Source organism: Macrotis lagotis, chromosome 3 (genome assembly GCF_037893015.1).
Source record: "Macrotis lagotis isolate mMagLag1 chromosome 3, bilby.v1.9.chrom.fasta, whole genome shotgun sequence".
Lineage (NCBI taxonomy): Eukaryota > Metazoa > Chordata > Mammalia > Peramelemorphia > Peramelidae > Macrotis > Macrotis lagotis.
The window spans coordinates 52,284,861-52,312,786 of NC_133660.1; the positions used below are offsets into that span (position 1 = coordinate 52,284,861).

Here is a 27,926-nt window from a genome sequence, read left to right on the forward strand (position 1 = left end):
TACCAATTTTCAATCCTATGGATTATCTGGATCTCTTTTTTCTTGGTGGTTAACAGCCCCTCAGACATTTCACTGATCATTTGCTCCTTTGCTAGATAGAAAGAGAGAAAGAAATAAAAGGAGCAGAAAGCCACCTTCCATCAATTTTTTCCTTATTGTTTCTTCCGTCAACACACAACCCACAAATTAGTTCATCGACAAATATTATTGAGCAAGACACAGTCAAATACTGAATGCAGAAATGACATTGGGAAACCTACATCTGGATTCTGTCTCAGACTCTTGTTATTATAGAATCACAAATTTTAAGTTTAGAAGGGTTAAGTGAGTTGCCTAAGGTCAAATTAGTAGTAAATTGGGAGAGAATGAATTCAAATATAAGTTCTCTGATTCCTAACCCCCTACATTTTACTAGTTGTATGGCTACAGCTAAGACACAATCACTTAGAATCTCAATTTGTTCATCTCTAAAATGAAGATAAAAACAAGACATAGTATCTACCTCACAGAAGTAGATAGTCTAATTTTTTATGTCTTTGTTTTGAAAAATGTAAAGCATTATGGATATGCATGCTTATTATTATTAATATTATAAATGCTTTTTATCCTTAAGAAATTTTTAATATAGTTATAGGACAGTGCAGGAACTCCAATCTTGTCCCTCCCCCCGCCAATTCACAAATGGATTGATCTCAAAGTTCACTGTAAATTACAATGTTCAGAATTTCAAATTCATTTTCCCATAAAAATCAGAAGTCAGGTCCCTAGTTCCAAGACACCATTAAGCCTCATAGTGTTCCTAAACTGTAGTACAGTTTTTAACAATAGAATTATTTTGCCCTAATTATTGTTGCCTTTTAAGTCTCAACCTTAATCAGCTTTCATCATCTACTCTCTCTACTCCATCTCTGAGATTGCATAATATTTTAATTCATTCTCTTTCAAGTTTTGTTTTGTCTATTTTTGTTAATTCATTATCACTGTTTATTTCATGTCACACATGACTGTTCTATCTCAAATCTCATTTTCAACTTGACCCTCCATACTTTCCACAGGTTGCCTTATGTCCTTTGTTAAACAGGGTCAAACTCTTCCTACATGAATTCCTTCAACTCCTATCATCCACATCTTGAAAATCTCTATTTTCACTCATTCTTTTTTTTTCCTAACCAGGATGAAACTTTTCTTCCTCTCTTCTTGTCTCTGTATTCATACTCTTTGTCTTCTGTTAATATTTCACTCTATCAAGCATGAAAGCTTATATTTCTCTAGAACTTTTAGGCTTATAAAACCTTATGACAATCACTAAGGAAGATAGTGTAAATTTTAGTCTCCCCATTTTACAAATAAAGAAACTGAAGTCTAGAGAGGTAAGTACTTTTGTCATACTGATAAGTTCGGGGACTAGATTAGAACTCTGATATTTTAGAACTCTGATATTTTAGAACCCTGATTTCCAACTTTCCACTTCATTTGGGAATGATTTCATCTCTTTTTCACATCTTCAGATTTTCCCTCTTCCCTACAAACATATTCAAGTCTCCTTTATTCTTTTTTTTTTCTTTAGGGTTTTGCAAGGCAAATGGGGTTAAGTGGCTTGCCCAAGGCCACACAGGTAGGTAATTATTAAGTGTCTGAGACTGGATTTGAACCCAGGTACTTCTGACTCCAAGGCCGGTGCTTTATCCACTACGCCACCTAGCCACCCCTAAGTCTCCTCTATTCTTAAAACAGACCCTAAACTAACTTTCCTCAGTCCTGACATCCACTTGCTCCAGATATCATTTCTTCATTATTGTCAAATCATGGCAAAAATCATTGACACTCAATGCCTCTATTTTTTCATCAGTTTTCAATCCTCAGCTGAAATTGCTCTCACAAAAGTCAATCTGCTAATTAACCAAATCTAAGAGCTTTTTTTTTTTATTAGTGGCCATATAATTTCTCTGCTACTTCTGATACTATTACCCACCTCCTACTTCTGGAATCTCTCTATTCCTGTGGATTTTATGAAATATTGAATGATCTCCAATATCTCTTTTCTATTGTCTTCTTTTTGACTGAACCTGTGATTCATTGGAATAAGGAGCTCTAGTTGAGGGACTCCTCTTACCAAATCAGATTGGCATATACTCTTCAATTTATTGTCTTAGAGGGTTAACCTGGAAGCAAACAGAAGGTTAAGTGATCAACCCTGGTTTGTACTTTATCCACTACACTCTGGAACATCTTTATGTCTTCCTTTGAATGAAAAGACTAGAATTCGGAGGGACTTAGATAATTTGATCTATTCCCACAATTTTATGCATGATGGTTGTCTGTTTCCTTATCAGTGTTGGAACTGTTGACCTCCTGGCCTAAATCTAAAATCCATGATCCACTATAGGGAAGGATGTGGGAAATGATGACCAGAAAAGACTACAAAGGTAGATTGGAGCCTGAATTTAGAGGATCTTGAATGGCAGGCTAAGGGATTCATAATTTTTTTCAGCAGACAGTGGGGAACCATAGAGCAGGGGAGTGATAATGCCAGATCTATGCATTATTTTCCCCTATTTTTACACTTTCAGTTTTATTGATATGTTTTGTTTTTATATTACAAATATTTGCAAATATCTTTTTACAATTACTTAAATGAAAAGTGTCTTGTCTGAATTTTTGTGGGAAAATGAATTTGAATTTCTGAACATTGTAGTTTATAGTTTGTATGCAATGATCTTGTCTGAAAATGCTTACTCAGTCACTCACATAGTCAGCACTCATCAGAAAGGGGACTAGAATGCATGTTTCTCTGGTTCCAAGATCAGTTCTTGATTTACCAAACCACACTGCTTCTTGCCTTTTCTTCAGTGACAAACATTGGTATATAGATATCAGTGCCAATGGTTTTATTACTGCCCTTTTCCTCATGAATAAGTTCTAAAAATCACTGATCTTTTCAATTGATATTTTTCACATATCATGTCTATGGCTCTTTGTAATCTAAATCTGTGGATAGATACCACCCCCCTCTCCTACTCTATTGAAATTTAACATTTTCTTGATCATATTCACAAGTCCTTCAGTAAATATATTTTTCCCACACATTTGACAGTTTCAGTTCTTCCCTGGCTGAGAATCAATTCTTATGTCTTTAGTAATGTATAGAAATTCAAATTCCATTCTCAGATATCATTACTCAGAAGAATATCTGGTCAGAGCATTATGATACTTCTCAGGAAAGAGGTATCAACTATCATAACTTGTCTCTTCTTTCCCTCACCAACAATAGGTAGCACCTCTACTAGTGGCACCTGTGGGGCCTTATCTTCATCACTTGTAGAAAAAGGTTATTTCTTCTTCAGAGGGACTCCTTTGAGAAGAAGCCCATTCCTATCAATGATGCTACTCTCTAGACCAAAAATCTTCAATTTATTCTTTAGTGCATGCTTAACTGGTGGCAACTTCCTTTGCCTAGTATTCAAGGCTCTACACAATCTGATTTCAGTCTACTTTCCCCGTATGTTTCAGGCAAACTGGATTATCCAACATAGCCTTACTTTTCTGACTATAATTCTCAGATCTAAAATGCTGAGAATTTAAGGCTCAACACAAATGTCATTTCTTCTAAGAAATCTTCCTTGATCTCTCTAGCTAAAAAAAATGCTTTAATTCTGGATTTTATGTATTTTTCTTATGTACTTATTTAATTTTCCATTATAGTTTCAGGATGGTTCAAGACAAATAGACTTGTGAAAAGTTAGAGTTCAGAACAGAGGGAACATCCATTTAGTCTTCTAGATCCTGTCTTCTCCAATTTGTTCATTTGCATGAGAGAACAAGAGGATTTTGGAGGACTGAAGGAAGGTATCTTGCCTCAGATGAAGAAATACTTAAGGGTTTTGTTGTTGTTTTGGGGAAGGTTGCTCTTTTGTTCATTTTCTTTTTTGGTTTATGACTCTACCAAAATGGTTTTGAGGAGAGATTCAATTGATAATACTGCACTGACTAGAGTTAAATAGAATTTATTTAAGTCAGATGGAGGCTTGATATCAGGACTTTGCTCTTGTTGACAGGAGAAAGTAGGTTTAAATGATAAAATGGAGCTGGGGGGGGGTCTGTTTAACTAAATGACTAATCTATGTTCCCAAAGAATTTATTGCCTGGGCTATAGCAAACGCTTGGATCCTAACAGATGTTTTTCTCCTTTTGGTTGAGAAAACTACAAAAATGAGATTTTGTTTTTTTTCTTGATCTGACTTATGGTCAGATACATAGTGTGAGGGTCTACCTTTCTCACTAAAAGAGCTAAAGTATAGTTTCTGAATTATAAGTTAAGAAGCGGAAACATAGCTAATTCCTTTTATAATGGGGAAGAAGTGACCCCTCAGTTAAAAAGTTTAGCTGATGCCCCTTTTGGCATGGGAATGAGAATGCTGAGTGTAGCAAAGCCATCCAGGTCCATTTCTCTTCTCTCTGTCTCTGCCCCCCCCCCCTGTCTGTTTGTTTGTTTGTTTGTTTGTGTGTGTGTGTATATACTCTTTCCACTGATGCTATGTATCAAAGAGTATACAAAGAGTATATTTGTGGGGGAGAAAGTTCCTATTGCTACTTTATTGCTCTTTTATTAAATGTCTTTGTTTTGGACTAATTGTGACTTCTGGCTCTCTAATAAAAATAAATACAACAGTGGAGACTTAGAAGCTTTGGTTTTGAATGAATGTACTTTGAAGTTGGGGTAACTTTTCTGGAGGTACACGGAAAAAATCTCCCAAACTCAACTTTAATAATAATGTGAATTATTATGATTGACACAATAGTGGCATGGATTGCCTTGTTTTTTCCTTTTATCTCCATCACCCTCTGGAATCGTGTTTTGCACACAAGGGATGGAACTGGATCTGCTCTTTCACTGACATTAGGAATTCTCCAAAGAGGAGAAACTTCTACCACCCTCTCTGCATTTTATAGTTTTACAGAATTAAATGACTTATTTTGGGGCATAAAGCCCCAAATGTCAGAAACACAATTTGAACCCTGGGTCTTCTTGGTTTCAAGGTCAGCTTTTTATTGTGCATATTAAGATATTTAATAAATTCTTATTGAATGTAAACTACAGTTAATTTCTGTGTATAAATTTTTTTTTCAGGAATTGCATTCCAAATTCACAAGTAGGGTTAAGAATACATTTCCTTTTATCCAGAGGGAACAGAGACTTCCTCAGCCTCCAGAAGTGTAGAGGGCAAAGGAAACTTCTTTTTAAGGGAGCAGAAGTTTGTTCACAGTGGGTTATTAGCAGGAGGGAGTGGTTTAAATTTTGACCAATAATGAAACCTCTCTAACTAATAGAAATCCAACTTTTCTGGATATTTATATAAGCAGATAACATTTTAGATCAACCAACCATTTCCCAAGTATTCTAAATCAATTATCCCCGTGGATAGTTGGTATCGCCAGTGAGTGGCACAGACCATTGCTACAATGGTCCACAAACAGAAAACTCCCTCATGGCTGATGGGAACAGTAAAGGTTGTATGGAAGAGGAAGACTTAAGCTAAACCTATCAAGATTGTAGGGATTACTAAAAAAATTTGAAGGCAGTAATGTAGAGTATATTCAAATAAAAGTAAGCATACATCTGCATGTTCTCTGTGTGTCCCCTCTTCCCCTCTGAAATATGTGGGTTTGTGGAAGACTGTGTCTAATTGTATGGTGAAAGTGTTTTATTGCTCTCTCCAAAATGTAAATACCTATCAATGGGAAGAATGGAAACATAGGTCTAGACACTCACAAGTGCAAGGACATATGTGTGTGTGTGTGTGTGTGTGTGTGTGTGTGTGTGTAAATAATGTATGTCACCAGTACATGTAGAAAAGATGAATATTCAGTGAATGCCTGTGGAGGACCTCTAATATGGAAGACTACATATGAGAAGATTAACTTAGTAGCTAAAAATGACTTCCAGTATGTTCAGTAGATATTTATTTCTCCTATTTAGAAAACAGAGTAAAATATTGAAATAATTAATCTAAGTGGACATCTAAGAAAGTCATCACCACAACTGGAAAATTAATCTCTTTCATTCTCTCTAACAAGTCAACCTTCACATCATTTAAAGTAGCAAAGCTGAGAAAACCAAATATTTTAGGAAGCAAAATTCTGTCCTTCCAATAACTAATTCAGTCACCAAATCCCCTGCTGCATTGAAGCTGGATCTGTTTACCAAACTCTGCTGTGAAGGTAAATGGGATTGTTCAGTTAGGACAGGAGAGTCTTCAGGGTCATGATGGGTTACCTGTCACTCTCAGGAAGAAAGAAGAGAAAAGGAAAAGGCCATCCCTACTGAGGATAATGTGAATGTAACTCGGCTACAGTTACCTACTCCATCAGCTCATGATGACATCTGACAATGGAGTCATCTGATTAAACTGGTCCTGATGGAGAGAAGAGAGGCATATGACTGTCTCCTGAGAGCATGCCAGGTCAAGGTGAGTCATTCCTGCCATCTGGTCTTGGCTCCAGGCTCCTACCCAGATGTCTTTGAAATACTGCTTCCTGGAGATCTTCCCTTACAATTCTAAATCCAAATGAGGAAAGAAAAAATACTCATTTAAGTCCAAGAAAATCTCCACTCTCCCCATCTGTCCCTAATAGTCACAGAATTGATGGGAGACTTCAGGAGAGTAGACAGACCCTGAAGAAACATTTAAAAGTGCTGTGCAGTCCTACCCATGCTCCAGGGAGGATAGTATTGTTAGAACCATAGCCAAGATAAAGAAATTGAATATGGGGATGGAGGGAGGAAGGTTGACTGGGAGGGAGGGAAGCATTGATTTTTAAGACACTTGTTCAAGGCCACACAGTGAGTCAGTCACAATGAGGATTAGAATTCTGAGATTTTGACCTCCCAATCTGGTAGGAAGACCTGCTTTCCATGAACATTGACCCAAGTGTTATGAAAATAATTTGTGATGTCTGTTTTGTTGAAAGAAGAGCACTGTGACATAAGCATCTTTTAAGTCATGTGTCAGACACTGCTCTAAGCTCTGAGGATACAAAAAAGAAGCAAAAACAGTCCCCATCGTCATCACGTTAGAATGGAAAAAAAAGGACATCAACAATTTTGTACAAACATGATATATATACCAAATAAATTGGAAGTCGTATCAGACTCTTGTAATGAGGGAGAAGGCTTCTTATGGAAGGTGGGATATTAGCTGAGATTTGAAAGAAGTCAGGGAAACCTGGTGACAGATGAGGAGGGAGAGGATTCCAGGCATGAGGCACAATCAGGAAAAATGTTCATTCAAGAGAATGTTTTGCAATGAGCCAGTTTCATGGATCTTAGAGGAGGAGAGCTGGAAAATATTTAAGAAAACTGAAAGGGGAGGACAGATTATGAAGGATTTTGAACATTAAATAGAGGATTTTTTTTTATTTGACCCTGAAGGCAATAGCAAGCCATTGGAGTTTAGTGAAAGGGGTGGGGAGGAAATAGTCAGACCTGCACATTAAGAAGACTCTCTGGCTAAGAGAAGAATGGATAGGAAAAGGAATCTTGAGTCAGGGAGATCAACCTATTATAAGGCCATTATAAAAGTCCAGAGTGAGCTAGTGAGGTGATAAGGGCCTGCATCAGCATGGTGTCACATTAGAGGAGAGAAGGGGATAGGTTTCACTATAACCAAAAATGGAAATGACAGAGTTTGGAACTGATTGAATATGAGTGAATGAGAAAGAGTGGGATTTTCAGAAGAATATTGTACATCCTAACAACAACATGGGAGTGATGATCAACCTTAATGGACTTGTTCATAACAACAGGGCAACAATCAGGCACAATTTTGGGATATCTGTGATGGAGAATGCCATCTGTATCCTGAGAAAGAATTGTGGAAGGGGCGGCTAGGTGGCGCAGTGGATAAGCACCGACCCTGGAGTCAGGAGTACCTGGGTTCAAATCCGATCACAAACACTTAATAATTACCTAGCTATGTGGCCTTGGGCAAGCCACTTAACCCCATTTGCCTTGCAAAAACCTAAAAAAAAATTGTGGAGCTTGAACAAAGACCATTACCTTTAACTTTTTTAAAAAAAATGTTATCTTATTATGTAATACTGCTATAGCACATATTGTATGTTTCTGCTTTAAGGATATGATTTCTCTCATCACATTCAACTTAGATCAAAGACATAAAGACTGACAAACTGCCTTCTGTGGGGGATGGGAGGAGGGAAGCAAGATTGGGGGGAAATTGTAAAACTCAAAATAAATGAAAACTTTAAAAAAAGATTAGGGTTTTGAGGATTTTAATCTGAATGCCTGAGAAGGTGATGGTCTCCTCAAGAGTAAAAGGGAAGGGGCAGCTAGGTGATGCAATGGATAGAGCACCAGCCCTGGAGTTAGGAGGACATGAGTTCAAATCTGAGCTTAGACACTTAATAATTGCCCAGTTGTGTGATCTTGGGCAAGTCACTTAACCCATTGTCTTAAATAAAATAAAAAAAGTAAGAGGGAAGTTAGAAGAGGGGAAGGTTTTGTAGGAGATGGGGAACTCATTTTCTGATTTATTTAGCTATCGTTTGTCTGTGAAAATGAGTAGCATTTTGCCTGAACAGAATTGGAAGGCAAGATCAAAGTGAGGGAAGGTCTAGTCTTTAAGGTGATTCCTGGAAGAGCAGTGACAAGGAGTGACCAATAACCCACTGCAAATACTCCTTCCCTCTGTCTTATTGCCCCCCCTAGGAGTTGTCACCCCCACTTTGTGCAATCACTAATACTAATGATGATACAAGAAAAGTCAAACCCAATCAATTCCCTCAACATTCTAACAATAACAACAACAACAACAACAATAATAATAATAATTCACATTATAATTCCTGGAACACTCACACATTGACCTTCCCAGGAAGGTGACCTTATACTTGAGGTATTCTGTGCGTTTGCAATCATTCAAAAGTAGGATCCTGTGTCTATTGGTATCCTCTCTCTCTCTCTCTCTCTCTCTCTCTCTCTCTCTCTCTCTCTCTCTCTCTCTCTCTCTCTCTTTCTCTCTCTAATTGCCTTTCCACCACAGGATTAACTCACCCTTTGGGATCTGCTAAGGTATCCATGGGGCAGATCAGTAGGAAATATTGACCAAGTGGAAAGACTGCTAGACCTGAAGTCAGGAAGATTCCTCTTTCTGAGTTCATTCTGGCCTCAAACACTAGTTGGGTGACTCTGGGCAAGTCAATTAGCCTGTTTGCCTCAGTTTCATTATTTGTAAAATGAGCTGGAGAAGGAAATAGCAAAGCATTCTAAGTTTCTTTTCCAAGAAAACCTCAAATGAGGTCATAAAAATTCAGACAGGACTGAAAATGACTCAACAACAATAACACCAACAGGGGATCAGGAGCAAATGTGACAAAGGCAGGGGGAAGAGTGAAGCACACACTGCTTGTGGCTCTCTGCACCTGCCTATCCACAATAAACTCACACAAAATATCCCCAGTCCTCATTCTTTTCTGTCCTCAATTTCTTGAACTCCACTAGACAACAGAAAGGTATCTGTATTTAGATTTAAAAGCCCTAACTTATCACTTGAATGATTTTGTCTAAGTTATTTAACCTCTTTGGACCTCAGTTTCTTGATCTGTAAACTGAAGGGGTTGGATGATTGAATGAGCTCTATATTATCTTCCAACTTTAAATCTATGATTCTGTGATCTTAATTCTCCTTCTAGGAGGACAAATAGTCTCCTAATGAATTCTTTTGATTAATTGATTGATTTATTGATGTTTACTGAATCAGAGAGCCTTCTCTTAAACATAAAGAATCTCTTGGCACCCTCTTCTGCAATCATAGGATTTTGTTTTGTTTTGTTTTTTTATTTTAGGTGGTTTTTTTTTCAAGGCAATTGGGGTTAAATGGCTTGCCCGAGGCCACACAGCTAGGTAATTATTAAGTGTCTGAGACCACATTTGAACCCAGGTACTCCTGACTCCAGGGCTGGTGCTCTATCCACTCCGCCACCTAGCTGCCCCACCCCAGATACTTTTCAAAAGAATTCCTGTTTATCCATGCTTTCTTCATCTTATACTTGTGAAGTTGATTTTTTGTAACCATGTGCAAAAGTTTATATTTGTCCTTATCCATTTTCATCTTATTCAAGTTCTAGCTTGTGAATTTCCTTTTGAATCTTGATTCTGTCATGAATCTCCAAGGCTGAATGCTCCTTCTCTCATAGACCCCAACATAGTGGACCAGGAGGAGGGGTAGGTATTATTAACCTCTAAAGGTCACTGGGCATGCTGACATTCTGAAAATGAAAGATTAAGTTTGCATTTGTGGAGATCTTGGCATAACCAAATAGGCACATATATACTAGGTTTGGGAGGAGCCATCCCTCCTGGCATGTCTTCCTCTTATCAGGTGTGTCAGATAGGCAGTCCCATTCTAAGCTGAAGGCTACTCTTGTTTTAGATCTGACAAGCTGGAGGTGACTTTTCAGATTTTTATCTTCTGATAGTGAAATTAGATTAAAAAAAATCTTTCAGAGTTGCATCCTTGGGGGTTTGGTTCTCTGGTGAGACCCTACCCCATGCATGCCTGCATAAGCAACAGACTGAAAGAAATATTAATAAGAGCATATGTTAATTTAATTCTTGAGGCCAAACTCTGGAAGTTAACATTTGATCCTTAATAGTACAGTCAAAACTCATGGAAAGTCCCTTGTCAGTACATTCCTTGCTCCCTACTGCTATTTTTCATAGCTTCTCCATGCCACTATCACCCAACAATCACCTTTAAAGGTCTCTCCATCAGGTCCAGAGACCTAGTTCTATGGACCTCTGTGTATATACTTTAGAAAATAAGTACTTGGGAAAGGGGCAGTGAGATGACTTAGAGTTAAAAAGATCTGAGTTTAAATTTAGTCTCAGATACTTATTGGCTGTTTGACCCTTGGCAAGTCACTTAACCTCTGTTTGCCTTACTCCACTGGAGAATAAAAAACAAACAAACCACTCTGGTTTGCCAAGAAAAATTTATGAATAATATGGTCCCATGGCCATGGAGAGTCAAACACAAATGAGCAACAACAAGCTGGGATACACACATTCTGTTACACTACAATGAGATCATCACTTACTCATTCACATATCGATAACTTACTATGTGTTGCCAGGCAGAGGCAGAATTTGTATTTTGTCCAAGTAACCCAACTCTAGGATCAGGAAGACATGAATTCAAATCTCTCTTCTGACTCAGACTAGCTATCCAATCCTGGGCAAGTCACTTCACTTCTCAGGGACCTAGTGACTCCCTAATGCTTCACATTGCAAGGAGGGGGCTGACCTGCACCGGTAGAGGAGGTCACCTCATCTGGAATTTCCCTGCACTAATGATATCATAGGTCTAACTTTATCTTCATCCCCCTCTTTATTGCTAATTCAAGTCGTAGGGAAAATGCTAAGAATAGAAAGACAACAGTGAAATATCCTCAAGGAGCTTAAATCATATCTGTAAAGAGCACACTTATACACACACACACACACACAAATGCACAAATGCAAAGAAGGAATCTGAAATTACCTAAGGAGAAAAATAAAGATATCCTAGAAATGATAATTTGCCATCTCAGTTCATTCATTCAATCATTCTTTCCACAACATTTAGATACCCATTCTAGGCAAATTCACTGCATTAATTGACAGGGAAAAAATGTCAAGAAATACCCTTTTCCTTTTCTCTTCTTTTCTTCTCTTTTCATTCCTTTCTTTTTTTTTCTTCATTCCTTTTTCCTTTTTTAAAAAATAAGATAGTATCTTTTCTCTTGTTCTTTTTTCTTTTTCTGTTATTTATATTTGGGTTTCTTGGTGACTTTACTGGCATTTGGATTTTGGAGAAAGTTAGGTTTTATGGTCATAATTTGCACTGGCCCTCCAATACTCTTGAGCTGGGTTTCTAGTGCAAAGTAATATAATCATAAGGAGAATCCCCCTAAATTATACAGTAGATCCACGTTCTATCATCAAGCAGAGATTCCACTCAAAAGACTTGAAGTGTTATGACCAATTAGACATTTTTCAGGGAGAAAGATATGAGCTTTATTTGCTTTTCTTTCTTTCTTTTAAAAAGGTAATTCATCCTCAGTCTGTAATCTCCTGGTCTGCTGAGCTCCCGCTAGGCTCCATTGTTCGCTTCCCCGGCCCTCTGTCTGGGGTGTCAGGAGAGTGAGCTCTGCTCTGGCTGGAGGGAAAGCAGAGTCCATCGGCTTACAGATCAGACAGGAACATTCCCCCGGCCCCTCCTCTTCGTCACCCTGAGACACACAAAAAGCCCTTATTTATTTTATACTTAGAATGTCAAAGGAGCCTGGGGGTGGGCCTCCTGAGCTGGGGATTGGCAGATCACACTCCAGCTCTGAAATAATAAAGATTCACCATGTGGCTGTGTGATCTACACAGAATGGGCATGTCACCCGCAATCGATGGGTCTTGGCAGGCAGCCTCCTGCTGGCCTAGGGACAAACAGAGGGCTGCATTTCCTAACGCTGCCAGAGCCACCGCAATGCAGAAGTCCGGAGAGCTGCACGAGGGCCAAGGAGGGCTGCTCAAAAGTTATATGGAAATTGGTGGGTCAACAGGACAGGCATCAAAATACTGTCATTTTTAAATGGAAGCGTGACCAAATGTAACAGAACAGTAGTAGTGCTTCTAGGGAAGTTTATAGCAGAACTTTACCACCAATGTGCTGAGCTGCCCCATGGTGCAATCTATTACCCCCCACCACCACCACCATGCTTCAATGAAATAGGGAGATCATGTTTATTTGCCTTGTTTAGCCTGCCATGTACTGAACCACTGAAGCATATGTGTTGTCTGTCCAGCTGAGTGTGTTTCCTCTCCTCTCCTTCTCCTTCTCTTCCTCCCTCTCTCCCTTCCCTCTCTCTCTCTTCCCCCCTCTGTCTCTGTATTTCTCTCTCTCTGTCTCTCTGTCTCTGTCTCTGTCTCTCTCTCCCCCCTTCTTTCTGTTAGTCTTTGTCTCTGCCTCACTCTCTCCATATTTGTCTTCTCTCTTTCATGTCTCACCTCCCTTTCTGTCTTACTATACAGGTCTTCCTCGCTGCCCCACTTTTTCTGTCTCTCTCTTTCCTGTCCTCTCTCTTCTCTGTTGTCTGTTCCAAAGTTATCCAAAAGATCTTGCCTTGACTTCTTCTATCTGGATGCCTTCAAGAATTCATCATGTCACCAGCCAGTCCTGGAAAATGAGCTCTGTTGGTAGCAAATGAAAACTCTAGACCCCTTTCTCTGCTTCTCTATAAAAAAATGTGCTCAGGGGAGGCTAGGTGGTGCAGTGGATAGAGTACTGGCCTTGGAGTCAGGAGTACCTGAGTTCAAATCCGACCTCAGACACTTAATAATTACCTAGCTGTGTGGCCTTGGGCAAGTCACTTAACCCCATTGCCTTAGAAAATCTAAAAAAAAATGTGCTCAGAGCTATAAGCAATCAATTTGGAGGAGTATCTATTGTTTATATGCATATGTTTTTATTCCTCACTGTTTTACCTAGTTTAAAGGCCAGAGGGCCTCATTACCTCTTTAAAAATGAAGATCTAAGAGGTCTTATTTCCTCATTTTAAAAAATGTTGGACAAGAACAGAGAGAGACAGAGACAGAGACAGAAGCAGAAAAACAGAGAGACAGAGACAGAGAGATACAGAGATGGAGAGAGACAGAGACAGAGACAGAGACAGAGAGAGAGAGAAAGAGAGAGAGAGAGAGAGAGAGAGAGAGAGAGAGAGAGAGAGAGAGAGAGAGAGAGAGAGAGAGAGAGAGAGAGAGAGAGAGAGACTGACTCAACTCTTTCAATTACTATCTGTGTGACTTAAGACAAATCACTTTACCTCCCTAGGGCTCCATTTTCTCATCTGTAAAATGAGGGGAAGAGATGGATGAGATAATCCTTGAGATCCTATCCAATTGTAAATGGATGATTCTATGGTTCTGAGGACAGTATTCACAAAGAAGCAGAAATAAAATTTAAAAGGAAGTTGTCAAAATGGACAGAAAAAAAAGACCCCTACTCTCATTCTTTTAGGCACAGCACATGTCAAAAACACTTACATAATATTAGATCAGAGAAAATAATTTTTTTTATTATTCCTTTGATAACTAGGGATACTCTATAACTTGCAGATATAAAAAAGAAAAGCAAAGAAATATTATATATGGTATTTGCATTTTGCTTTTTCTTGGAGTTATCTAAAATTTGGTCCATAAATATATTTGATTACTCAAAAAATACATAACAAAATACTTGGTATTATTAGTGGTTATGAAAAGAATAGGAAAAATAGCTCCTGGAGCAATACTTGAAGTAGATCAAAAGAAATTACAGCTCATTGATTAGGGAATGGCTAATACAAACTCACTACAAGATGTAATAGAATGTTATTGTTCTATAAGAAAGATTATTATAGGGAATATAGAGAAGTATGGGAAGCTTTATACAAATTGTTATAAATTAGAGTAAGCAGAACCAGGAAAATAAATGGGAGAAAATGCTAAAAATGAATGCAGTGCAATTAAAGTGATCAAATTTTGTCCTTAAAACGAGAGGAGAAAAAATTCACCTCCCTTCCTTATTTGTAGAGGTAGGGGTTATGGGTGGGCAATATTGTATATGTGGTCAGACTTGAAAGCATATATGTTGCCATATTGATTAGTTTTGCTGAACTGCTATTTTTCTATCTCTTTTTCTTTTTCCTTTTTGTTATAAGAGATCACTCTCTGGGAAAGGAGAAAGAGAAATATATTTGGAAATGAAGATGATATAACAAAAGATAAATTATTTTTCAAAAGTAGAAAGCAATTGGAAAATGACATGAAATCGACTTTATTACTATTCTGACTAACAAATTGCTATCTTGAATCCAAGGAGGATTTTGCTGGGTTGTGGGTTTCCCTTTTTTCCATGTTATGAGGAGAGGGAGACATTGTTACTCCTTGAAAAGGGAAGACATGAAGTGCTTTTCCTACCTAATCCCACAAGATCATTAGAGGAAGGTAGTAAGGAGAATTGTTCCATTTTACAGAAGATAATGTGTTAAGTGATTTAATATAAATCCCATAAAAATCCAAAAGCACTTTTTTAAACATTTATCAAGAACAAGGTAACAAAAACAAGTCCTCTCCTTCAAGAAAAATCTTACCAAGAGTTGGAGCTAGATTTTTGTTTTACATTCAAGCACCCTTTCTCTATAGATGTATATGGTACTCTGCATGTTAAAGAGTTCAACAAACTCCAAAGTACAAGAACATCCATTAGGGTAGTTTTCTTGAATGAGAAAGTCTCCTTTCTGTTCTGGTTGTGAGAGCCCTAATTTTTAAAAAGCAACAACTACCTGTCCTGGGATAAAAAAAAATCCTTATTCTGATCTTATTCAAGCATCAAGACAATTCCAGAGGGACCAATGAAAGGGAGGAAAAGAACTGATGGGTTCCATGTGGGGACTGCATTTATGAATTAATCCTGACAGGAAGCAAATAACCATCTTCCCAGGAGCACACAAAAGAGATCCAATGCAGCCAAGTGAAAAATGGGGTTGTTATTTATGACCATACTGGTTTTTCTTATTAAATAAACATTTTAAATTATTTTAAGTGCAACCTTCTTTTTTTGGGGTGAGAAAGTTAAAAAATAAGTACTATATTATGCCAATATGCTTATCAGTTAAGGTCTTGGTCTTTCCTTTTCCTGTGTTTAAGATAGCAGTTTGTACCAATGAGTAATGTGACATTGATATAAATCCATGTAAGTCCTATCAGAAGAGATTTCAAGAACCTAACTGCATACAAATTCATAAAAGAGAATAAAATGTTTTTCACCCATAAATGAATGACATTTATTAAACACTTACTGTATGCCATTCACTTACTACTTATCTCTATTTTATTCACAAAGTCTATGGGGGGAAGGGACAGACAAAATCATGTAATCCTTCATGAAGTGAAGGTTCTTCACATTTACCCCCCCCCACTGAAGCACGCACAAATCACATACCCCTCACTTCAATTCAGTTCATAATATATTCCCAAAGATTCTTGAAGTATGAAAGCTATTCAGCTTAATATTGGAATAATAAAAATTGATGGCATTCATAGAACATTTTAAGGTTTGCAAAGTACTTTACAACTATTATTTCATTTTAGTCTTACAACAATCCTGGGAGTTGGTGATATTATTATTTCTATTTTGCATATGAGAAAGCTGAGGTACGGAAAAATTAAATGACTTGTCCAGGGTTGCACACCTGAGTAGCTATTGAACTTATTGGAGTCTTCCTGATTCCATCTCATCACTGTGCCCTAGCTGCTAATTATCAGAAAAACTCATTTAATAATCAGGACTGAATCATGAATTTTGGACATAAGACAGTGAGTTCTGATGATGGCAGGTAACAAGTCTTGCTCATCTCTAAGGATCAACTATGATGCTTTTCTGCCACCATCCCAAAGCTGCTCTAATTATAGAGCCCTCAATTCTAGATAACAAGTCCCATGAAGTTATCACATATATTCAAATATGAACTATTTGATATTATAATTGCATACAGTATGATCATTGATTCTAGTACAATACAGTGAATATTCATTTTGAATTCAAATAATGTGATTTTTCATGGAATTTATTATTTGGGCTAATTGGGACCTCGCTGTTCTAATTGATTGGGTTTCAGTCTCTTTGACATTTTTATTATTCTATAGGATGAAACTTTTAGAATTGTTTCCTTTTGGAACAGTAGTTAATTTTTGACTATTTGAATTTGGATAGGTTACATATAATAGAGGGTCATAGTATCAGAGGATCACTGATTGTAAGCTAGAAGGAACTGTAACAGAGGCCATCTAATCCATTCCCCCCCTCTCATATTTCAGATAAGGAAACTGAAAATCAGAAATGAAGTGACTTTCCCAGGGTCACATAATCATTAAATGTCTGAGGCAGTATTCAAACTCAGACCCTTCTGATTCCAAATCCCGCATTTTACCACTATGCCGTTTATTCTCTCAAAATAGCAACAACAACAACAATAATAGTTTTATATTCATAGAGTGGGCAGCTAGATGGCACAGTGGATAGAGTGCCAAGCCTGGAATCAGGAAGACTCATCTTCTGAAATTCAAATCTGGCCTCAGACACTGAATAGCTGTGTGACCCTGGGCAAATCACTTAACCCTGTCTACTTCAGTTTTCTTATCTATAAACTAAGCCAACCACTCCAGCATCTTTGTCAAGAAAACTCCAAATAGGATCACAAAGAGTCGGAGACAATTGAAATGACTAAACAACAATAATACATACAGAGAACTTTGTGCTTTTCAAAGTACTGTTTGGTTTGGTTTTGAGGCTGGATCTTCATATCTCATTCAGACTGGAAATGCAAAGGGGAATATGTGGGCTGATCCTACATTTAGTTAGCATAGAAACTTTGACCTACTCAATTTCTGACCTGGGTTGGTTTACCCCTTCCTTTTAAGGCAGCTTGGTGGGTCCCCAATCCCCATGACTTACCATATTAGTATAAGATATGGTTGTGAACATACTACACTCAGAACTGCCAAACTCAAACATCCACCATCCTTAGCCTCCATTGTACATCACTATGCCCAACTTACTATATGGTAGACATTACAATACTGTCACCTCTATTTTACAGAGGATGAAACTGAAGCTTAAAGAAGTCATCTTTGACTTGCTCAAGATTCCTTAGGTCATTCTGATATAAGAAATGGAATTAGTTCTCAAACCCATGTCTTTCAACTTCAACCCATGGGGTTCATTATAACATATTATATCTACCTCATGCTCTCAGATTGTCTTACTTTGTCCATTTAGTGTGTGCTTAGGGAGCAGAAAAAAATTTTAATTATATCTTAGATGAGTTGTATGACATAATTACCTCCTTTCTTTGGGTCATAATTTTTTCTTCATTGGGGGTTGGGCAACATAATTTCTAAGTCCCTTCTTGTGTTAATACTGTATGAAAATGCCAATATTAGGAATGAGAAAATCCCAGGATTTAGAGCTGGGAACATTTTAAAGAAGATAAGTCTATTGCAAAATTAAATATAACACAAAATACAAAAGCCAAGGCAAATCATTCTTGCAAGAACAACTGCTCATCTCATTTAATGGATATAGTCAAGAGTTGAGTATGAAAAGGATTTCATCCTTCTTCAAAGATTCAAGATTCTTCAAGATTCTTTTCAGGTCATTATAATTAGGATAGACCTTAAACTCACATATAAGAGATTCACTTAGAAGCATAGTTTCACTTGTTTTCTAAATCATGTTGAAATGGGTAATTAGGCAGCACATTTATTTCTTTTACTCCATGTCACAGAATAAATACAAATATTTATAATTCACAGTCATCAAAGGAGAGCCCTCCAACCCATCTATTTTTGTTTCATCTTTAAATCCTAATAGCTCCAATGGTTTGAATGACCTAATGCTTCTTACTATATAACTTTCAGATTTGACTGTTTACTGTATAATAGTCTACTGATTTTGGTCCATTTGACAAAAGGCCTCAATCAAGATAGCATTTGATTTTTAAGAAAATGTGATCATCTGAGAAAGTCATAATCAGGGGACACTTTAGAGTGAGATGGGACCCTCTGAGAATGCTGTGAAAACTATAGACCTTTTCTCAGACATTTTTAGGTGCATAAAATAAAATATATAGTTACAAGGGAAACTTGTACATGTGTAAAATATATTTTATGTATATATATATTATATACATGCACACATGTATATATAATATATTTTTAAACAAATTCTCAAAGATTTTCTTGTGTCTCCCTTTAAAGGAAAATATCATAAATGTCTCAGCATGGATGCTAATTATCCAGAAATACTATCTTCCATTTCACTAACAAATTCATCTTCTTTTTGGTTCTCTTCAAGGGGGAAAATGTATTGTCTACTATATATTAGGCACTATGCTTTCCAAATATCATCTTATTTGAAACAAGAAAATACAGAAATTTCTAATACAGAGGAACAAAATCAGTGGGAAACAGAATGCAATATTGCAATCTTACACTCTTAAAATTACTAATTAGGAAGGACAAGGGTCCTTGATAGAGCATTCCCAAGGTTTACCTAAATTTTAATCATTTTTTATTTCCTACTTCTGCATAAAAGACTTGTCTAATAAATGATAATAAAAGATGCAGCTGAGCTTATTTGCTGAGTTCTGTTTTGTTACTTTCTTCTTCTTTATCTTGATTTTTCTCTCTCCTTTTCTCTCTTTTTTCTTTCTCTATTCCTTCCTCTATTTCTGTTTCTTTCTCTTTTTTCTTTTTTTTTAACTTCTCAGTTTAAAGATTAGATATTTCTTTTTTTGTGGAGCTGGGTATACCAACTGGCATGGGCTGTATTAAAATCAGGAGAAGCCCCACTCCCAAGGCCTCTCCAAAGGCAGGCTTTCTTGTTAATATGCACTAACATGAAAAGCTCTCTTTTCATCCTATACAACTACAGTGTGTGTAAATTGCAGGGGGCTCATTGGCATAAATCTCGGCTGCGACCTCTGAGGTAAACTGGATTTACATTACTTTCTGACAAGAATTAAATGAAGGCCTTGTGGATATATGAACAGCCTTCTAGACTGCAACAGATGGGCATGAATGTGCTCCCTAGGCAAACTATCAGTGACATCTGTGTCCTTCGAATTCTGGTGGTCTCAGCCAATTAACAGGCAAAAAAAAAAAAAGACCCAACCAGTGGGGTTGGGGGTGGGGAGAGACCACTGCACAGCCACCACCCTGACTGGAGCAGAAGTGTTTGTGTTTGGACTTGGGATCAGTCTAGGGGCCTCAGCAGTGAGAGGGTCCCATTATTATGATCATCACCAGCGTCCACATATGAAATAGTGGTTTACAAGCTCCCTGTATGTTTGGGTAAGGGGAATATGATCTTTGTATAGGCAAAAGGGTCACTGGCAAGTTTTTCCCCACTTTAGGGCAGCCTGTTGGGGAGTTTATGTTTCAGTGATCTAAGGGTAGTGAGTTGGAGTTGTTGCCCAGAGGAATACGATAGGAGAGATGCCATCTGTGTTTCACTCAGGTGTTATGTAACAATTAAAGTTCGTTGAAAGTTATCCATCAAATAAGAAAAACACTCTTTTTCAAATTATTCTTCCTTCTATCCACTTCTCCCCATACCTTTCCACTCTTTCAACCCAATACAGTATTTCCTTATTTCATTGAAAAGACATAATTAAGAATTCTTAGTTAAAAGAAATAATAATTAAATGTTAATGTTAAAGGAACCTAATCTAGACAAAATCTGGCCCAACAACCTCATTTCACAGATTATAGGAACATAGATTTAGAAATTAACATTAGAGGCCATTGAGTCCTACCCCTTAAGACTTTACATGAGGATATTAAATCACAAAGATACCCAGAGATTTGCTTGGGGTTACAGAGCTAGTAAATTGTCTGAGGTAAGATTTGAGTCTAGATTATTTTGATTCTAAGTGCAGCATTCTAACCAAGTCACCTAGCTAGATGAGGAAATCATGGCCCAAGAGAAGCCAGTACTCAATTAGTAAATGTCTCAGGCAGATTTTGAACCCTAGTGTTCCTGAAATCTGGTACATTATCAACCTCACCAACCAATTTCTCTGGATGAGAAATAAAAAGACTTAGGTTGTAGTAGGTAGAGCAGTGGGCCCGGCATCAGGAGGACTTGAGATCATTCATTACCTAGCCGTGTGACCTTGGGCAGGCCCTCTGCCTCAGTTTGCTTAACTGTAAAATGGGGATAATATAACACCTTAATAGACACTTAGAACAGATGGGTGGTGCAGTGGATAGTCAGCTGGGTCAAATCTGGTCATTGACACATTAGCTGTGTGACTCTGGGCAAGTTACCTAACACTGTTTGCCTCAGTTTCCTTAATTATAAAATGAACTGGAGAAGTACATGACACTCGAGTGTCTTTGCCAAGAAAACCCCAAATGGATTCAGGAAGAGTCACAACTGAAATGACTGAACCACAAAAAAAATAAGTACTTTTCCTTCTTCACTAAGAGAAGCTAAATAAAATTGTCAAGGTAACACAAATAGTTTGTGGCCTAACTAGGATTACAAACCAGTTTCTCCTGATACCCCTTAATCTAGTGTGCCACTCACTTCACTTTGAGAACCATATGAAAGTGTACCTCAAAATGACATAGATTAATATGTTTTTTCATATTATTGTTCATCTAATTGACTTGATTTTTACCAAATTTGTTTGTGTTAACTTGCTGGTCCACTTGGGGGCTCCGATGTCTAGTACAAGATTTCCATATGTTTTCTGTTTCTACACATTGGCAACCATCTGCTTGGATAGCAAGTAAGAAGTAGAATTCATTCAGGTACCCAGAAGCTTCTGAACCCTCCAGGCAGCGGGGGGAAAATAGCTACAGGATCCCTCAGGCTTACCTTATGGGTTGCGAGGTGGTCCCAGAGAGTCAAGCATCATGGTGATTTTGTATGCCCACAGACCAGAAGACTGGGTGGGGGAAGCATGTAGAAAGTTCCCTATAAACTGAAGATTCAGGAAATATTGACTTTTCAAATCAAAGTTTCACTGTAGGACTTTCAGGTTGTCTCATATTCATATAATCTTTATAAGACTTAGATTTCTGAGGTTCTTTTCATCCTCAGATATGTAATTTTATGACTTTTTGGAGGTTAGCTGATTTTCTGAACATCTATGAGTAACAACACATGATAGCTTAGATCCAAGTAGTTAATATGTCATCAAATTAACTCATTTATTTAAATGCCTACTTGTATCCTCCCAGTAGAATGTAAGCTACTTGAAGGTGGGATTTTATTTGTCATTTTATCCCTCATGCCTAACATAGTGAATGCTTGATGACTTGAGTATATTTGAAAGAAACATAGTTGTATTAGTTTGGATGTGGTCAAATTATGTGCCTCTTTTCTCTTAATGCTTTATTATCATTTATTTATTCATTCATTCATTTCTTTCTTTATTTGTTTGTTTGTTTGTTTGTTTTTTTGCAAGGCAATAGGGTTAAGTGGGTTGCCCAAGGCTACACAGCTAGGTAATTATTAAGTGTCTGAGACTGGATTTGAACTCAGGCACTCCTGACTCCAGGGCCCGTGCTCAATATATCCAATGCGCCACCTAGCCGCCCCCCCATTATTATTATTTTAAAGAATATGTGGCTATGCCCCAGAAAACGTAATCCTGACCTACTATGAAAGTTTTAGAAATATGTTGCACTATCAACTAGCAGACAGTCAATTCATGACACTGTTCCTAGGAGATTGACCCTAAATCTTGGCTTCCTCTAAAATCATGTTTTTGTGAAACCAATTAAGACATTATGTGATACATACTTGTAAATCTCACTTGAGCAACAAGTTATTTAAGCCAGCAGAAAAGGGACACCTATATTCTTACTGAGATGGACAAACAAAAACAGCAGCATCTATTTTGTCACCTTTAAAGAATATGTAACTTGTTATGTGTTTAATGTGACATATGTAGGCTTAGTTTTAGCACTACCTTATAGGAAATTAATTTTGCTTGACTATATATATATATATATATATATATATACATATATATATATTTAACAAATTTTGTTTGACTATATTTATATAGAAAGGATTCCCACCCCCCCACCCCCCACCCCGCCCAGGGATGGGGGAAGGAACAGAAAAGAAAATAAATTTTTGATTAAAAAAATTTAATTTAAAAAGAAACACTACATCTACTAGTATCTATAATTAATTGTGTTAGTGATCAAAACCTAAGAATTTCATAAAGCTGATTTTACACCGTGGGCATACCTTGCTCAATAGTTGGTCAAATTCGTGATTTCCACAGTGAAAAACAGTAGTTCAAATTACTAGATTTTGGTTGGAATTCTTAAAATGAAACAAATAGGTGATGGATCTTTTGCTGATCGGTAAGTATCCCTTTATTTCTTCTGATCAGTTGTTCAGACAGTATTGAATCTGACTTACATGATAAGGACAAAACTAGTTTAGAGCTCTGGGTATCTCATAAATACTAAAGTTCTTATCTTGAACACATTGGGAGTCCCAAATCTAATCTATCCTCTGCTGCACTGGTATTAATATTGTTATCTTGAGTGAGAAACAGTAGCAGGCCCTTTGCATCCCAAGTATCAGTAGAGAAATCAATCCTTATGAAACAAAAGCACCTGTTGTTCAGTTCTTGTAATGACCCTAAAAGTGACCATTTTTTGGCAGGACATTGCCCCTCTCCTTGCACTCTTTCCAACACTACCATCTCACACATCATTATTAGACGTTAAAAGGGAATAATTGAGGAGATCAATAAATTTAAAAGCTCTTTAAAAAAGACATAATGAATTTGGTACAGCACATATTTTTAGATCAAAGATGCCTTTGAAGTGACAAAACCCCAATCCATAAACTACTGAGGCACTTCCTTTCTCTCCCAAAGTGCTTGTTGCCCAATAAAATGGAAGTTAAGGAAATCATCTTTATCTCAAAATGGCTAAAAGAAGTCATCACCTAATGACAGCCTTGTCACAAGTGACAATTGGAGAAATTGTTAGGCAGGCAAGGTCTAAGGACTGGAGCTTGATGCTGGCACTAATCTGTTCATGCAGCAACTCCCTCCCCCTCCTCAACTTTCTCTCCTCCCCGCCCCCCACCCCACCCCTCAAATGCACACAATTCCACTCTGCTTGCTGTGTGAAACAGCTAAGTCTTTGTCAATGTTAACAGAGCCTGGAAAGAGCTGTCTTTCATGAATATGTATTACCATCCCTCCATGTCTACAGAGACAAACCCTTCAAAACTGAGATATAAAACACACACACACACACACACACACACACACACACACCACCGACCAACAGAAATACACCCCCCCCCACACACACACACACCCTAAGCTGAGTGTGCTGAAATGCTAGTAAGTAATGAAAGCTCACGCTTTGGAAATCAAACCAGAGGAACACGGCTGCATATGATTCCTAGAACCTTTATTTCCCAACAAATTCAGATGAAACTCAGGATGCTTTAAAAATAGCACAAATTAAGTATAAGTGTTCAAATTTATGTTCAAATGTGCTATGCAAACTCTCATGGAATTCAATCTATGAACCTACGTGGAATTCACATTACTGAGAATTTAGTTTTATATGCTTAAACTATAGTATGACTTACTCCAAGTTTGCCTAGCACTTTAGAATTTTTTCAAGAAACTCAATAATTTCACAGTTTCCTATGAGACAGCAAAAAGAAAGAAAATAAAATAGAAATAGAATGTTTTCCATTGTTACACACAGAAAGATTTCCATTCAGACAAAAAGTGGGGGAAAAATTACAATTGAATATGGTTTAGGATAGAATGTGATAAAAGGCAACAGATTCTCCCAACATTGTATTTTTCAAATAAATGTTTTTTTTCCCATGAGAGTTGTTAAATATACACTGCTGTTTAAGATTCTAGGAATATCTTTTTGATTGACTGAATTTTGTTTTGCTGCTATTAGTTGAATCTTAATTTATTTTAAATCTATACATATTTCATTATACTTTGTTCAGGAGTGTTTCTCTAAGCCACTGAGGCATCTCTCTCATTTTTCCCCCTCCTGATATGATAAAGTTTGACTTCCAACAGTGCCAGAGACAAAGCTCAATTTTGAGAGTTTTTCAATATTATGCAATGTTTGCTGTAGACATTTACATTTAATTAGCATATTCTACTTTACATGAAATCCATCGATGAATGCTCCTGGTGAGTGAAGGCTAATCCTCTTTAAAGAGCTACAGACCCTTTACATGTGGCCACAGCGGCAGTTACGCCATTGCTGAATCACTTTGAAGACTATTGAACAGAGATCTCTTGTGAGTCTGTATACCACCCTATAAAGCATTGCCTTCTGTGTTGTGAAATCCTTCTGTGTTCATCAAGGAGAATTATAAGAGGGGATAAAATCCATGCTACCATTCTGAGCACTCTGTTATACTTGAAGAGAAGAAGTTTTTCTGTTTTTCACTTTGTCTTGAGTGTCCACCTATAATCTTCTCAAGTAAAATGAAAAAATAAAACCTTTGATTACAGATCAAGTGCTAACAACTTCTTCTGTCTTGGGAACAACCTGAGCCAGCTCGAGCAGGAAGAATATAGCCAGTGAATAATGTCATAGACTTTTCTTTCCCTTTTCTTTTCTGATGATATGTCTACACACACATAGACACCAGCCTCTCATCATCTCCCCCTTAGACAAATGCAATGATTTCCTGATCCCTCTCCCTGATTCAGGTCTTTATTTCAAATCATGCAAAAAAAAAGCTTAACAAACTGATTTTCCAATTTTTCTTAAGCAATGGTCTGACCATGTTGTACTCTCTATTCAGTAAATATCAGAAAACCCTTAGTGGTAGCTGGGTGGTACAGGAAATTTTAATCTTGTCTCAGATATTTGTGATCCCAGATATTCAGATATGTGACTCCAGTCAAGTCATTTAACTTTTGTCCCTCAGTTTCTTCATCTGTAAAATGGTAATAATAATAATAATATAACACCTACTAGGATTGCTAGGAAAATCAACTAAGTTCATATATTTAAAGTGTTTTGCACAACTTAAAGTACTACATAAGCACTAATTACTAATATAATCTTAAAGATCAAATATAAATTCCTCTGTTTGGCATTTAAATCCTTCATAACCTGGCTCCATTTTAATTTTCTAGTCTCATTACATATTCATTCACTCCAATATATCCATCTACATCTTCTTGTTCTTCCTCTTCTGTTTTTCTCTTGGCTGTCTCCCATGCTCAGGATTCATGGAATAAGACTCAACTACAGCACTGTTGTCAACATGAAACCTTTCCTAGCCTTCCTATTGGTAGTGTTTTCTCTCCCTTTGCTTTATGTCACCTTATATCTGCTTTGTATATATTCTGTAAGTGCCTATGTATATGTGTACATATTCTAAATGTGGAATACATATTTTATTTGTATATATATATATTATTTATATTCTGTAGGGTATATGTATATTATACATGGTGTGTATATAGTCTAAATATGTATATGCTGTCTTTGCCCTTAATATATAAAATCTGTAATGGCAAGAATTGGTTTTCATATCATCTAGCCTATGACTGGCTTGACATATATGATTGTTTGCTGATTAATAAAATAGAATTATATTTTTTAAAATAATAATTAATAATGGATCCTGTTCTCCCTTCCCTATGATCCTCATCAATGACATATTTCTCAAAAGTCACACTAGTGAAATATAAAGGTCAAGAGAAGTAACATGAGGCAAGGACATAAAGCTAGTTGCAAAACTTGGGTTATAGTCTCATTGCTTCCACATACTAGTTATATGTGACTCTTAGCAAGTCACTTAATTTTATAATTCTCTGATATTTTAACTTGCAGAGAAGGTAAAATCTGTCTTCATAGAGGAAGCTGTACTTAGATGTTTCCAACATCAATAAAACTTCAAATAACCTTAAACCTTTTTTTTTTTAAAAAAAGGTCAAATTGATCTAGGATCATAAATTTTCAATTGAAAAGACCTTAGAGTCCTTATAACTGAACTTGCCTATTTCACAAATGAAGAAACCGAGGTTCATAGAAAATAAGTGACTTGCTCAAGCTTGAACTGATATGAAATGCCAGGACTAAGATTTGAATTTAGTACTTGGATTCCAAAGCCAGTGTTCTTTTTTACTACTAATAGAGACTGATAATTAATATGTAAAATTTTAAATTAATATTTAATATTTAAATATTTAAATTACTATATTTCAGTGGATTCTTAGAACAATTCTATGTAGTAGTTCTCAAAGAATTATTATCCTCATTTTACAGATGGGGAAACTGAGACCAAGACCTAGTAACCTATGGGAATAAATGTAGTCTACACATAACAATTGTGCAAATAATTTACAAGGTGATTATTGCACATGACCTAAAGAACTCTATAACATTCTAGGTAAGTTAAAAGAAAATTAATGAAATCTATTGTTTGTTCAATGATTTTCCTTCAAAGCTACACCTAAGAGGAAAAAGGGAAAAGATTTGTTTGTTTAACCATTTATTTCACTTGTTTTTAGTCAGCTGCTAATCAAATTCAGTCCCATCTTCAGGACCACACATTGGAAAGGACATACTTTTGTACATTTGCTATGACCTCAACTTTTGATTGAAATATATATATATATATATATATATATATGTATATATGTATATACATACACACACACATACACATATAGTATGAAATGTTCTACAGCAATGTGAAGTTTAAATTCTGGTATGCTGCCATCAGGGGGCAGCAGTGTCCTAGTCTTATGGTTCTGGCCATGGCGACAGAGACAGAGAGACAGAGTGGTGTACACAGTGTACACATGCATTCTGCCTGGGATTCAGTGAGGGATGAGACTCTTTGTTCAAATCCCCACAAATATTTAAGGACAATTTCCAAATACCTTTTTTTTTGCAAAGCAATGGGGTGACTTGCCCAATGCCAGTATTATATGTAATTATTAAGTGTCTGAGGTTGGATATGAACTCAGGTCCTCCTGACTCCAGGGCCTGTGCTCTGTCCACTGTACCACCTAGCCACCCCCACCAAATACTTTTTTTTAGATTTTTGCAAGGCAAATGGGGTCAAGTGGCTTGCCCAAGGCCACACAGCTAGGTAATTATTAAGTGTCTGAGACCGAATTTGAACCCAGGTACTCCTGACTCCAGGGCGGGTGCTTTATCCACTGTGTCACCTAGCCGCCCCACCAAATACTTTAAAAAAAAAAATCTTAATTTTGAAAATGTAAACTTGAACTTTCTGTAAGTTAATCAAGTTGTAACAGACCTCAGGACCAGTTCC

General features: G+C 37.0%; 1 protein-coding gene across 8 annotated transcripts in view; it reads right to left on the bottom strand.

Moving 5' to 3' along the window:
* The window catches only part of ALPK1 (alpha kinase 1), a 146,665-nt gene that overhangs the window by 70,833 nt on the left and 47,906 nt on the right, over nucleotides 1-27,926 (bottom strand). For 4 of the 8 annotated variants that reach the window (XM_074228693.1, XM_074228695.1, XM_074228689.1 and 1 more), the window contains one exon: nucleotides 4-91. The exons of 2 other annotated variants lie outside the window; for them this stretch is intronic. The gene's annotated coding sequence lies outside the window, so the exon portion shown is untranslated. Of the gene's footprint in view, nucleotides 1-3; nucleotides 92-6,357; nucleotides 6,557-27,926 lie in introns of all 8 variants that reach the window. 2 more of the 8 variants (XM_074228691.1, XM_074228690.1) reach the window with 2 other exon arrangements.